This window comes from Mus caroli, chromosome 14 (assembly GCF_900094665.2).
Source record: "Mus caroli chromosome 14, CAROLI_EIJ_v1.1, whole genome shotgun sequence".
Classification (NCBI taxonomy): domain Eukaryota; kingdom Metazoa; phylum Chordata; class Mammalia; order Rodentia; family Muridae; genus Mus; species Mus caroli.
In genome coordinates, this window is record NC_034583.1 from 111,674,509 (window position 1) to 111,688,456 (window position 13,948).

At 40.7% G+C, this 13,948-nt stretch overlaps 1 protein-coding gene across 2 annotated transcripts in view; it reads left to right on the forward strand.

Moving 5' to 3' along the window:
- Pcca (propionyl-CoA carboxylase subunit alpha) overlaps window positions 1-13,948 on the forward strand; it is a 329,396-nt gene that overhangs the window by 56,104 nt on the left and 259,344 nt on the right. Inside the window, exon 1 of one of the 2 annotated variants that reach the window (XM_029468862.1) lies at window positions 11,048-11,140. The exons of the other annotated variant lie outside the window; for it this stretch is intronic. The gene's annotated coding sequence lies outside the window, so the exon portion shown is untranslated. Of the gene's footprint in view, window positions 1-11,047; window positions 11,141-13,948 lie in introns of those variants that run through there. 2 annotated transcript variants of the gene reach the window in all.

Sequence of the window (13,948 nt, forward strand, 5' to 3'; positions counted from 1 at the left end):
GTCTCTGTAACTCCTTCCATGGGTGTTTTGTTCCCAATTCTAAGAAGGAGCAAAGTGTCCATACTTTCGTCTTTGTTCTTCTTAAGTTTCATGTGTTTTGCAAATTGTATCTTGTATCTTGGGTATTCTAAGTTTCTGGGCTAATATCCACTTATCAGTGAGTACACATCATGTGATTCTTTTGTGATTGGGTTACCTCACTCAGGATGATGCCTTTCAGGTCTATCCATTTGCCTAGGAATTGCATAAATTCATTCTTTTTAATAGCTGAGTAGTACTCCATTGTGTAAATGTACCACATTTTCTGTATCCCTTCCTCTGTTGAGGGGCATCTGGGTTCTTTCCAGATTCTGGCTATTATAAATAAGGCTGCTATGAACATAGTGGAGCATGTGTCCTTCTTACCAGTTGGAACATCTTCTGGATATATGCCCAGGAGAGGTATTGTGGGATCCTCCAGTAGTACTATGTCCAATTTTCTGAGGAACTGCCAGACTGATTTCCAGAGTGGTTGTACAAGCGTGCAGTCCACCACTGAACCATCTTTCCAGCTCCATCTCTCCTAATCCTATTTGAGCATATATGTTCATCATTTTTTCTCTTAGTAGCATTTCTGATATATTTGGCATAGACATTTCATGCAGATTTTGGTTGTTGGAGACAGAAGTACTTTTTAAACCTTTCATATTAGGGGTTGCCCCGGCTGTGCTGCCCTCTTTGACTAGAGAAATTGCTGAGTTAAAGCTTTAAATCCTAGAAATCAATGTAGAAAGGTCATTTCGAGAATTGTGTTTTTATGTTGTAATGTTAATTTTAATACCGTTTTATAGTAACTTTTTTCCATTAAAATTGATTTTCATTGATATATTTGTATCTAGCCCCTAAGTTTAGAATTCAGTAGGAGAGGTTTTTAAGTTGAAGACTTCACTGGATTAAATGAAGTAACATTAATTAATTATCACTTTCCATGCTGGTGATTTTTCCTGACTGGTCCCACGTTCATTCTAAAATTAAGCTGCTAAGTGCATGCTGTCGAAAACTGGCAAAGAAGCAGAAATAACGAGATGACACTGGGCCTTTGTTAGGGACTGGACCTTATCTAAGAATGTTACTAGTTCCCGAGGCACCAGTTGGAGACAGTGTTTGGCATGCTGGGGTGTCCAGTGGATGGAGTGCCCTCTCTGGGCCCCTGTCTTGCCCAGCATTCCTGTGGTGTGAACTATATAGTCTGTATGTGTCCTTGCTCTTAGCTTCTCTTTACATTTCTTTCCACACTAGCTGGTAGTTTGAGTGTGGACATTAAAGTGCAGTGAGAGCTTACTATAGGCTAAGAAGAATGTGGTGCGTTTCTTACCCACAGCGTTTTATTTATAAGGAATTGTTTTGACTAATTAATGACAGCTCCTACATATGTCATTACCCACAAGAGTGCCATAGTTTAGAGAAAATATGTTAAGTGTGAAAGCAGAATTGATTACATTTCTGCAATAGTTCTGTGAATGATAGTACATTGAGTGAGTGAAGCATAGATGGGCTCAGTGTTTGGCATTAACTTACAATAACATAATGTTTCGAAGGCTCAGTTGGTTTTCGTACTGCTGAAATGCAAACTTAAAATTAGTTTTAAAATAATTGCTGAAGATGGCTGGTTGGTATCTAGGGATCCATTATAGTGTAAAGTCTAGTTTTGATTGTGTCTGAGATTTTCATTTAAGAAAATTTATACAAGGAACCTACAGTGTGTTTTTATGTCTTCTTCTCTGAGCTGCCAGACTGACACGGATATATGAGATTTAGTGGTAGCTCCTTTTGGGTGGGGATATAGTAAGCTTGGAGATGCTAATGCTCTCTTCCATATCCAATACCAGGTGGTTTTAGTCAATGTCTTTGGTATGTTCCCTAGTTGTTAAACGTAAGTTTCACTTACCTTCATCTCTTAAAATTTATATGTTCAGTAACAGAGAAAAAACACAGTGCTTTTTTTTTTTTTTTAATTGTTAGTAAACAGAAACCAAATTAACTCAAACCGGATACTAGCTGTCTTGGCTCAAGGTGTGTCATTATTGACTTAACATTATTACCACTGTGGTAGGAGGACATACACAAAAGGATATTATCCTGGATGATGTTGGCTCTCACAGTCAAATACCACTCCCTTTACCTGGTGGTTTAAAAACCTTCATGCAGCTGGGGTCAGTAGTACATGGCTTGGAATCCTAGGCCTCAGAAGGCTGAGAATTAATTCATGGCCAACCTGGACTATATCCATGTGTAGTGAGATAGTGCCTCAAAGCCCATGCAAGCAGTGGGAGTGAGGTATCTCTGACTCTGTCATCTGCTCTTGGGACCCTCTTCTCCCTACTGTGTTGCCTCGTTCAGCCTTGATATAAGTGCTTGTGCTTAGCCTTATTGTAACTTGTCATGATATGTCTGGATGACATACCTGGAAGGCCTGCTCTTTTCTGAAGGGCAACAGGAGCACTGGATCTCAGGGAGAGGGGAGATGAAGAGGACTGGGAGGAGTGGAGGGAGGGGAAACTGTGTATGTAATATATGAGGAAAGAATAAATACAACAAATATATGCATATATATATATATATGTAAAAAGCCTATGCAAGCAAAACAAATAACAGTGAAAAAAAGCCCAGAGCTTAATTGAAAGCATAAGCACCAAGTCCCAGCATTGCATTAACACCTGATGCTTTACACCCCATGCTGGTAAGCTGCTTCTGCTGAGAGCCTTCTCCATTTCTCCATGCTGTGCTGCTACGATGTGTGCTTGGATTAGAACAGACAGGAAATTACCATTATCTCCAGGACCAGCTAGTTGCCACATACAAAAATATTGAATTTTGATTCATTTGCGCTTTATTTATAATAGAATACAAGTGTAAGAAATGTAGTCTTTTTCTTTTTTCATGTTACCATATTCTTATTAATTCTTTAGTTTCATTGAATAACCCCTTTCTCTTGAGGCAGTTGAGAAAGACTGATGTTCTAGAATTAGCAGCTTCCACTGAGGGTGTGTCTGAGTGTGTGTGTATGTGTATGTGTGTGATGTGAGTGCATGTGTGTTTGTGTGTGTGTGTGTGCATGTGTAGCTGTGTGAGGTGAGTGCATGTGTGTTTGTGTGTGTGTGTGCATGTGTGTGTGTTTGTAAGTATGTGTGTGTGTTTGTGTACACATGTGTATATTTCTGTGTGTGTTTGTATATGTGTGAGTGTCTGTGTGCATGGATCTTATGTGTGGTGTGAGTGCATGTGTGTTTGCGAGTGTGAGCATGTGTATTGTGTACATGTGCATTTGTGTGAGTGTGTGTGAATGGGTGTGTACATATGTGTGAGTGTATGTGTGTGTATTTGTGTATGTGTGTGTGTGTACATGTATGTACATGAGTGTGTGTGCATGTGCATGTGTGTGCATGTATGTGTGTGTGTGTGTGTGTGTGTATGTTATGTATTTGCCAGGAATCAACCTTGAATTCCACTAGCAAAGGGTTAGAATCTGTGTGAAAGACTTCAGTGGGAACAAAATTGTAAAGAGACACTCCATTTACTTAAGCTTTCTCCTGGTGGAAAAGAACAGGAGAACAGCATGTACTGGTGCCTGTCTTTGGAGGGACCCACTGTGCTCAGGTCACGAGCTTTTGAATGAACTGAGCCAGTGAGAGTGAGCCTGGTGAGAGAATCTTGTAGAACACACCAGGTAATGCACATTTAGTACTCACAGGGGGGGCAGGATAAACGGAATTAAAGGCCTGGTCCCCATTGCTTAGAAAGAGGTTCCAGTTGAGTTTGGCTGGCATATACTTCACTTCCTACTTGAACTAAGGGACCCATAAACTTTCTCTTCTGGGCTGTATATCCAGGGTTCCATTTGATTCCCGGAGCTGAAGTATTTCAGGAAATTCTCTAACAGGAGGACCAGGGACAAAGCTTGAGTTATTCTGGACAATTCCTTCTCAGTGGAATGCTGAATTCTTAGTACCAGTTATGGAAGATTTTTAGATAAAATAGGTGAGAACTTTGTTAGCCACAAACCATCAGGGACATGCCCTGTCCTGGGAGGTGGCATTAATTAGTGTCTTTGCTGATACTGTCCACAACAGTGATAACAAACAGGACCTGGGCTTTGTGGAGTTCTTTTGCAATATGGCAGGTTAACAATGCATTAATATAGATACCATAATGAGCACTGTGAAGAAAATCAAAGTAGGTTATGTTGGCCCTGGTGTCTTAGGTCCCTTGGGGGCTTTTGAGGTTCTGCTAGATCCTGAAGTAAAAACTTTGTGCTATAAGTTTTCTCCTCATCTTCTTCAGGATTGGGCAGCAGAGTTTTCTAGTGTCTACTTGATCTCTTATCGAAATCACGCTGATGCAGAGGCCAAATGAGAGAATGTTGGTGTTTTCTGCTAAGCCAAATGTTAAAGAGATTTGCAAAAATGCAAAACTTTCCACTATTGAGTGTATCGTAAAGTATTATATTTAACCATTAGCATTAAGTTGGCTAGGCTTTTAAGATAAATACAATTTTAATATTTTAATTAGGTAAATATTAATTCCACTTGCAGGAGTCAGAGCTTGCTGTCAAGCTCTTGACAATGTCATTGTCAAGTTTTTTTTTTTTTTAAATGTGGTGTGAACCTCTTTTTTTTTTTTAAAGGTTTATTTATTTATTATATGTAAGTACACTGTAGCTGTCTTCAGACACCCCAGAAGAGAATCAGTTATCATTACAGATGGTTGTGAGCCACCATGTGGTTGCTGGGATTTGAACTCAGGGCCTTTGGAAGAGCAGTTGGTGCTCTTAACCACTGAGCCATCTCTCCAGCCCCATTGTCAAGTTTTAAGTGATTCTGAGCTCCAATAGTCTGATAAGTGCTGTGCCAGGATGAGTAGGTGGCTTCTGTAGGCCAGACGCTGAGAGCATCCTTCCCAGAGAGGACAGCTCCTGGGCTGAGGTCGGAGGGAGTCTGCTCTGCCTCAGCCTGCATCCACTGTAGTTAGGGGCCTCATCCTCATCACTCGTCTCCTAACCCCTGTCCCTCAGCGGTCATCAGTAACGCTTGTAATAAAATTGGTTATTATGTCCCTCAAAATGGTATAGACTTGGAGATCTAATCCCTCTGCTAGTCACATCTAACTTATTTGAAAGAGTTTAACAATGCTTGTGATCTGTATTTCCTATTAAATTGCTTTTTCCTAAAAGCAATCATATTTTTTAAATGTATGAATTTTAATATAAGAGAGTATTGTCTGCTATTTCATTTGTTAACTTTTATTTGCTTTATGAGCTTTTATGCCTTTGAGTTTTAATTTTTCCTCTATTTCTTATTACATGTATTTATTGTATGTGCAGGAGTGTGCATGTGGTCATAGGACAACTTGCCGGAGAACAAGTGTTGATTCTTTCCGCTGTGTGTGTCTCAGGGATTGAACTCAGATTGTCATGCTTGGTGGCTAGTGTCTTTACCCACTTTGCCATCTCACAGGCCACACGGAACCCATATTTGTTAGTGTATGAATACTCTTAACAAAAAAGGAATTATATTCCTGCTGTCTTCACTCTCTATCATAACATTTAAAGACAATAATAAATTGAAAAGTGAATTGTAGAGGAAGACAAAAAGGCAGTAATGAGGCTATATAAAACAAGAAAGCGAGCAAAACCAGATTGATCGTATTCATGCTACAACTGGATGAGTCTTCTCCCCTTCATATCTGTAACTGTTTTGAGCCAGGCACCTGTCCAAGCCCTCAGCATGCATGAATTCCTTTGCTCTCCAAAACAGCTCAAGGTAACACAGCTGCTGTGTCAGTCATTGCTTATCTGTGGCTATCAGACTGAGACTTCTGTAGTGTGTGCAAGGTGTGCACAGAACAAAGCCTTAGAGATCCTTCATGTCTCTGCTTGCTCTCACTTATTGCCCTTCCTCCGTATACTAGGATTCTTTCAGCCTCATGATATCCCTAGTCACATTCCACAGACCTGTCCATAATGGTTATGTGTGTTTCAAGAGCAGAAGAGAGAGATGACAAACACACAGAGGAGTGAGACGATCTGGTGGTGTGCTTTTGCAGTCTAAGTGACCTGGCATGTGATATCTGTATCAGTTAGCCAAGACTGCATATGTTGGAGAAAATGTCTCCTTAGATGTCCTGGCCAGAATTGTTAGTGACTTCATGATGGCAGTTGTCGAATCCACTGCAGGTCAGAAGACCACAGAGCTGCAGATGCCGGGCGTTACTAGACAAGAAGCAAGAGGTAAAGGGCAGAAGAGTTCCTGTGAGCAGGCAAAAAGCAAATCATGACACAGAAATGCATGTGCTAGAGGAAGCTGGCATCTTTTTCACCTCAGGAAGTGGCTAATCATGGTGTGCAAGGTTCCTTCAGGGTGAGGGAAAGTCACAGCCCCTGAGCTCCTGATGTCACATAGGTGTGCTTCTGTGCCCTTGGCTTTTGGTCTTTTCTATGACTCTTCAGTGCTGGGATGGAACCCAGGGACTTGTGGTTGCTAAGCCAGGACTCTACCACTGACCTAAAAATTCCCAACCCCATATATATGCCTCTGAGTAAAGGATCAGATGATATTAATGGTCTCTGCTGGGGGAAGGGGAAGGGCTAGGGCTCCTCGTGGTTCTCTTTTTCAGAGAACTATTAAATGGTGTACACTAAGTGGTTTCATGGATGCTTTAAAAATCCGTATAAATAGCCTAAAGCATAATTATCTCTGTTTTATAGACAATGACAGAACTAAATGCTTATAGAAGTTTTTTACTATTTTTTCATATAATATTATAATGATCAAATTTTTGGAAGCTTTAAGAGTCTTGTGCTTTTTAGAGAGCATCAGAGAAAGAAAAATGCACTAGTGTTATGAATACCTGTTTGTATCCATAATGTTCTTAAAAACCACTCAGACTAATTATACCTTTCATTAAAAACTTTATTATGAGAATCATTTATTAAAAGTGTCAACAGCAGGGCTGTGGTGGAGCTTAGCTCAGGGCACTTGTTTAGCTCCAGCCCCGGGCTCCACCCACAGCTCTAACCAGAAGGAAAAGTCTGCTTATCTCAGTTTTGATTTTTTTTCAATGTGAATTGCAGATTAGATTATTGTAACCAGGTTGTCTCATATTCTGTGCTCCAGTGAGTGAGACCCTGCCCGATCAGGTCAGATATTTGTTTTGATGCTTAAATCATTATTTTTGGAAAAAAATATATATGCTCTGTCTTCAGACACACCAGAAGAGGCAATCAGGTTCCATTACAGATGGTTATGAAGCCACCATGTGGATTTGGAACTGAACTCAGGACCTCTGAAAGAGCAGTCAGTGTTCTTAACCATTAAGCCCAAATCATTAGTTTATAATAATTACAGTTTTTTTTGGAGGGCATATTTTTAAGCCTCTCAGATTCTTGCTGTGTTCTTGGGGAGTTTAGATAATTAAGTTCATAGATGGAGCTGGTGAATAAATAAAAAGGTACGCAATTTGCTTCTGGGTGTCTCTGCTGCACACAGCCAGAGGTCCTGTTTTCATGCTTAAGAAACAAATAAGGTTAGGGGAAAATGTTAACTTTCCAACAAGTTTCACAATCTGTAAAAGTTTTATATTTTTTTGAAAATTTTATGTGTATGTGCCTGCTTGTTTGAATGTGCACCATGAACGTGCAGTGCCCAAAGTAGTCATGAGGTGTTGGATTCCCTGGAACTGCAGTTTTTCTGATGTGGGGGCTGGGAACTGAACTCTGGTCATCAACCAGAGCAGGAAGTGCTCCTATCTGTGGAGCCACCTCTCCCGCTCCGTGTTTCAGGAATCTTAACTGCGGCTGACCGGCCACATACATGTTCAGCAGTGTTAGCACCGTGTTTTTAGCCACTGCAATGTGAAAATTTCAGAGTGGCAATAGTGTGCCTGCTCCGGTTTTGCAGCTAGTCTTAATTGATGTTGAATCACGCACACAGGGTAAGTAAGCAGGTTGCAGGCAGCTAGTGAGCATTTTCCCTTTAATGTGCTCATTAGTGGTGCCAAGCCCAGGTTTCAGCACATGTCAGAAGTTTACATTCCTTCACACAGAGGCTGCCCTTGTTCTGCAGCAGCTTGTAAGTCTGATGAATATATATTAGGAATGAACAGAGTAGAAGAGCTGAGAGCCAGGTACCCTGTCAGGCCCTGCCACGTGTGCTGCATGTGGTAGATCTCTGCATTACCAACGATGCAGGAAGCAGGATGAAAGTGCAAAGCGAGCCGTGGGTGGCAGCGCAACCCTCCTCCAGTCTCCTTCCCGGACCACTTCTCCTTTCTTCTTCCCTTAATGCTTTTCTCATGCCAGGCTTTCTCCCTTTACTATATGTGGGACACGAGACTGCCCAGGATCCTCCTGGGTCTTTCTCCTTCCAGCTGTTCAGCTCAGTGATTATTTCCAAAGTTAAGGGCTTGTGAGGCCTTGAATCTCATAGGTTTGGATGGCTGTGCTTGGGACCATTGTGGGAGTTGTCTATGGGATTTATTCTGAGATTGCTTGATGGCTGTGGGAAACTGGAAGTGGTCAATAGAGGAGACCTGGCTTCCAAGGTTGTGGTCTATGTTGTCAGACATGGAGGTAGGATGTTTATTGATGTCACTGTGACTGTTTGTTAAAAACTTGATATTTTATATTTAAGTGTCTTTGAGATATGGGGTTTTATTACAGGTCACTTTGTGATAAGATGGAGTGGTTTGAAAATTTGCTAGCCCATTTGTCTCGAGAACATTATGATTCTTTATATATTTTAAATTATTTCAATGTCAGAACTTAGGTTTATTGCAGGAGACTGGGTTTTAATGTTATCAATTATGTGTGTATGTGGCTCATCATGGTCTGTCTGTGTATTTCTGTACTTACTTTTGTAGTGCTAGCCAAAACATCCAATTCAAGAGTCTTGTTCAGGGACTGTATAGATGGCTCCATAGTTAAGAGCACTACCTGCTCTGGCAGAGAACCTGAGATCTCAGCGCCCACACTGGTCAGTTCATAGCCACCTACAATTCTAGCTCCAGGGCTCTGACACCTTCTCTGGCTTTCACAGGAATCTGCATGCATACGTTTGTACACACAGACAAGCAGGCACACACACCAATACATAAAATAACAATAAATCTAAACAAAAAATTGTTCAGAACTCATGGTTAGAATGTCAACTCAATGAATTTAAACCATATAGTATTGAAGAATGTATTTAAGTCAGGTTGTTGATGACAAGTTATAGGTTGTTTGGCCCTTGGATTATTTCATTAAGGCATGCTAAGCAAGCTCGTCAGTCTTTATATTAATTTTTGCTGGGTACAGTTTTGAAAGTGGTACAATGTGTTTTGCTGAATTTTGATATGTAAGAACATAAAATACAGATCTGTGAATATTTAGTTTACTGGTGTTCTGATCATGTAGCCTTTATAAAAGTGCTATAGTAAATTTGACCCTGAGATAACCACTGAAACTGTTCGTGTTGAATGGTTGCCAGATTAAAGCCACATGGGATTAAGTTCTGGAAAATCACTTTCACAGTCGTGGGACTTCAGAGACTTTGAATACTTAGCTGTCCAAACTGTCAGCTGGGTCCGTTCTGTGTCCACATTGGGTTAACATTTCTAAGTTTCTCAGCCAGTTAGCATTAAAAGTGACATCTGCTTTTAATTGGTGTTTTATTTTCTTCCAAGTCAGTAAAAATTTGGTAAGACATGAATTATCAAATTCTGCAGTGCTAAGCAGCTTGTCAGTTGTCAGTAAGCACTACCTCCAGCAGCTGTACAGATGGGAAGTGCTAGGATGCTGACTAATCTAACAGGGTTCTGGTTACCAGGACGGAGGGCTAAAGGTGATAGAGCCGTTAAAGGTGATAGAGCCGTTGTGGCTCTGAGTGTCAGGATGGCATCCATTGTCAGTTCTCGATGTGCAGTTCCTGGCAGGCCTCTTGCAGAATGAGCGTTTATCTAGGGTTAGTGATGCTTTCTCTGTAGGACATAGGTCAAGTGAGGCAATGTGACTTCTGCTTACGGAGTTGATTCCTTGTTTAGCGAAGGCTCTAGCTGAATTCTTTATCGTAAAAGTTTGAGGCATCTGAAAGTCACTAGGGACTGACTCCTAGAGTGGGAAGGTTTACATGGTCCCTGTTGGAAAAGAAAAGGATTATTTCTGTTTTTACCATTTATCCTCATCAAATCTGAGGATAAGGGGACTCAGTTCCCTTGAGACTCCACATATTCTTAGAACTGAGCTAGATTGAAAATACTGCTGTCATGCAGATTAAATTCTAATTTCCTAGTTATCAAAATGAGAACATGACAAAAAAAAGTATCTTTACAGAAAGCCTTTGAAAATTCACCAGGATAGAGATGTAATAACTCCCCTAATTGTGTGAGGGTAGAGTTTCTCTTTTTATATGTTTGGGGTAGAGTCATGTTTTAAAGCTGACTCGGTCTTCTACCAATGTTTTTGAGATTGGGTTTTCAGTACTAATGGACTTCAGTTAAACCCAGCTTTGGTTTTTTTTTTTTTTTTTTTTTTTTTTTTTTTTTTTTTTTTTTCTGTTTGTGTAAGAACACCTGATGAGTGTGTTGTGTAATGACACATTTTGCCACCAGGAAACTTATTGGGTTATATAATTTGGTTAAAGAAATCTGTGCCATATGTTTACATGTAGATTGTGGTAAAAATTGTGGGTGCTTGGCAAATAAGCTCAAAATTAGACATGTGATTGATAAATGGCATATTAATTGTAAGGACCAAGTTGAGCTGTTTTTACAGTTAGGAAAACAAGTGAAATACAGAAATAACAAAATATTTAGATCTTTTAGTGGAACTATACAAAACACTTTTTTTCTAGCATTTCAATGCCTGATAATGTCAAGGCTCATTGGCCCTGTACCTTTTTCAAATTATGTGCTTCTCAATACATAAGGATTTAACTTAACCCCTGCTGACTAGCCCCAAGGGGATTGTTAATAATTGTGAGAATGGACTATGGACTTGTACCTCAGTGCTGGCTGCCATTGCCAATGCTGGAAGCACCAAACTTGGAGGAGGAAGGCTATCATGGCATTTCCTGTGACCACTGCTGGGGTGGACAGTTTCGTTTGGAATACAGAGTGACTGTTATATGTAAGGCATCTTTTGCTTTGGACCATATTTTAATGTCTCTTTATTAAAAATCAATTTATATATAAGATAGCCATATTTCTTTTAACTTAATCTTGTTTTTATATAATTTATCTGGAATTTTATGTAAAATTTAAAAAATTAGATGTTTGTAACTTAAGAACCCTATTGTCTATTAGGTTCTACTAGATAGCTCTGATCTTATAAGTGAATCTAATTTATATGCTTGTGAATATTATTAAATGAAATACATATTCTCCAAAGTCCAGTGTTCACAGTGACTTTCACATCTGCTTTCTGAAGTTCTGGGTTCTCACTTGAGAATCAGGATACTATAGGCCCACAGGAAGTGGCCCTATTAGGAGGTGTGGCCTTGTTGGAGGCGGCCTGTTACTGGGGGTGCACGTTGGGGTTTCAGAAGCTAAAGCTAGGCCCAGTGTTGCTCTCCCTTCCTGCTGCCTGCTGATCCAGATATAGAACTCTCAGCTCCTTCTCCAGTACCATGACTGACTGTATGCAACCATGCTTTTTTGCCATGACAATAATGGACTAAACCTCTGAATTATAAGCCAGCCCAAGTTAAATGTCGTGATATCTCTTCACAGCAATAGAACACTGACTAAGACAGACAGTGTGTGTAGGTGTTGAACAGGCATGCATGCGTTCTGGGGCTTGGGATAGAGAAAGAGAGAGTTAGAGTGGGCAGCAGCGGTGGTTGAATGCTAGAATAGGTGTTCAGGAAAAACCCACGCACATAATAATGTAGAGCCCAGAATTGATTCCTCAAGGAACAAATGGGGTTCTAAATTTTTATTCCTTCTATAACTATCACTTGTATTGGATTTGGGAATAGAAAGAGCTTTCTGTTACTAATCTTAAAGGTTTTTAGAAATTCAGGGGTTATAGTGCAGCAACTGCTTCTTATCATAAGACCAGTGCTGGGACAGCGAGTTTCCTTCGATGATGATGGCTGTCTGCCACAACTGTCTGTTCAGGCCATGGGATTTGAGGAATATCAGAAGACAAGGATAGCTTGGCTTCAGAAAACTTGTGGAGGCAGAAGAGTCAGCTCCTAGTACACATTGGTTCCAATGTTTATGGCCTCTTTTCTTTCTTTCAGAAAGGTTCACACTATGTAGCCCTAGCTGGCCTGGAATATATGCAGACCAGGCTGGTTTTGTATTATTTGATTCAGGCAGGTGCCACAATTGCTGCTCTTAACAAAACAGTTTCTTTTATGCTCCAAGGAGTCTCCTGACCTGGGCAGTGGGAGGAAAAATGCTGTCCCTCATGACTCTGGAAGGCTAGGTAGGTCAGGCTGATGTCAAAGGGCAGCAGAGGAGCTGACAGATTATGAAGCTCACTTGAGTAGACATGACACCTGCTTCTTTCTCTGTTACAAGCCTAAGTTTAAGATTGCTTCCTGAAGTCTTGTCCAAGCAGAAGGTCAGCATAGCAGAGTGTTTGTGTATGAGACAAACATACACATGCACACACACACACACAGAGGGAGGGAGGGAGGGAGACAGAGAGAGGAGAGAGAGAGGAGAAGAGAGAGAGGAGACAGAGAGAGAGAGAGAGAGAGAGAGAGAGAGAGAGAGAATGTGACAATGTGAATGAATGAATGAATGAATGAATGAATGTGTGCCATGATGTGACAGTGGAAATCAGAGGACAGCTGTTTGTGGAGTTATTTCCTCCTTCCACTTCTAAGTAGGTTGAGGAATCAAATTCAGGGCTTATGTGACAAGTTCTTTCATGAGCTGAACCACCTAGCCTGCCCCTGGTTGTACTTTTTGAGAAAGAAATCTCAGGCAATATGAGCATACTAAATTGTGGCAATATTAAATATTAATTGAAGGGGAAGCTTATAGGGCTTCTGAATGCACACTGCACTCAAGCTTCACAGCTGGCCATTGACTTTGTCTTCTTGCAGGTTTGTGGACTGAATGAAGGCAATGATGTGACTCTGATTTTTGTGTGTTATTGAATCACTGGAATTAGCATGGCCTTGGCATGAATCGGGACTTGGTACTGTTGGCTGATGAATGGATGAATAGATGGTGCCTTTAATTAAGTAGATATTGAGGAGGTCTGAAGCTGAGATCTGGTTGTTGTGGCACTTGATACAGAGAGAGAAGTTAAGAGAGTGTTGCTCGTGTGGTGCCTCCTTCTCCTCCCTTGGTGTCAGAGAACCTTTCGTTTCATGGGGCTTCTCTTTGCTTATATTCTTAGGTTGTGTGTTTGTATTCTCGTGCTTCTTTTACAAATCCTGTCTACCTTTTCACCTTTGTCAAGTTGTCTTTGGTTTCCTGTTGGTTTCCTGTGTCCAGCATTTAACTTTTACTGTTCCAATTGCTTCTTTTCTCCAGGTTTTTATTGGCTGGTAATGCACATTGTTCTATTAGATTGTAAACTCTGTGAAAAATCATGTTTATCCAAACCTCAGTGTTTATAGTGCAAATGGGGGCACTAACATGCTAGGATAACAGGTGTGTCCAAGGCATACAGGGACACCTGATATCTGCTTGCTTCCCAGTGATCAGCTGCAGCCTTTAACTTCTTGTATAATTGCTGGTCACATCACTAGTTGCCAAACAGGTTAGATGGTATGACATGGTAGCAAAGTCAGAGATAAAACACTGACTTGTGTTTTGGTGTCTGTCATTTTGTCAGATTAAGTGAAGATGGCAGCCATTTCATCCGACTAGACTGTCCTTCCCTTCTCTTCTCTTCTCTTCTCTTCTCTTCTCTTCTCTTCTCTTCTCTTCTCTTCTCTTCTCTTCTCTTCTCTTCTCTTCTCTTCTCTCC